Source organism: Nansenia antarctica (assembly GCF_963989245.1).
Source record: "Nansenia antarctica genome assembly, chromosome: 5".
Classification (NCBI taxonomy): Eukaryota; Metazoa; Chordata; class Actinopteri; order Argentiniformes; family Microstomatidae; genus Nansenia; species Nansenia antarctica.
This window is the reverse complement of record NC_137690.1, coordinates 58,290,841-58,292,134: the sequence shown is the minus strand read 5'-3', so window position 1 is coordinate 58,292,134 and position 1,294 is coordinate 58,290,841.

Sequence of the window (1,294 nt, the reverse complement as noted above, 5' to 3'; positions counted from 1 at the left end):
ACTGTATATGCAGGGATGTTCAAAGTATTTTACTTTCAACCATGTATCTGATTCTGATCACCTGTAGTCACTTACTTAATCATCGGAACTAGTTAACCCAATTCTTGTTGCACTGAAGCAGGTGGTTGATTGACTGTGTCCCCTTGTCTAAATGTAAGGGGTATCCTATGGTTGTCTTGTGGTGATGTTAGGACTGACTGTGTCTGTGTGTACCCTTGTCTAAATGTAAGAGGTATCCTATGGTTGTCTAGTGGTGATGTTAGGACTGACTGTGTCTACCCTTGTCTAAATGTAAGGGGTATCCTATGGTTGTCTAGTGGTGATGTTAGGATTGACTGTGTCTACCCTTGTCTAAATGTAAGGGGTATGGTTTGTGGATGGTGGGGGGGGGGGGGATATCCCTTATTTTCGGGAAAATATCCCTTATTTTCAAATCCCAATGTTGACAGGTATGCAACAGGCACGTCGCTGGTTCAAATCGTGTTATGGACAACAATATTTTCTCAACAATATTTTTTCTCAATTTCTATTATTGTTGCTAATGCTAATGTATGCTAATGCCTTCTCCTGACAACTTCCCTTCACCATAACCCCTCAAAGTGAATGCCTCATATTGCCTAACCACCACGGAAAAATCAATCAAGATTAAGGGTATGCAAAGTTGTTGACGTGTCGTCCAAAAATCGCTCTGAAGCATCAACCAGGAAGCGCAATTGGGAATGTGTGCTAGTGTGTATGGGTACACAGTTTAATCCGGAGCCTGTGTTGGTATTAGCAGGGCAGAAAGGATTGAGTAAACAGGCACAGGCCCCACCGTGAATCAGGCAGGCGACCGCCAGTAGAACATGAACTAAAACAACAGCCACAACCAGAAAAGTGTCATTGCCAAAGACAACAGCAATAAAAACAACTGGAGTAACAATGATACTATTAACAATGGCAACAACAATGTGAACACGTACGTACATACGCACGCACGCAGACACATATTAACAATGTAAGGCAGAGGCTTCCCCTCCTCTCTCTCAGATATGTTTCATGGCTGGCCTACGGGCATTGACATACACAGCAAGGCAATTAGCAGGGGAAAAGATCTGCATGGTACTGTAATGATATCGGGCATGTGTGTGAGTGTGAGTGTGTGTATGTGTGTGTGTGTGTCTTGTATATTATCATTATCATGTATTATCGTGTGGTGATGCCCCAGGTAACAGATCTGAGATCTTCATGCAGTATGCAGTGCAAACACCTAGGTGGTCTCTGTCATGCACAGGGAAAACACACAAATACAATA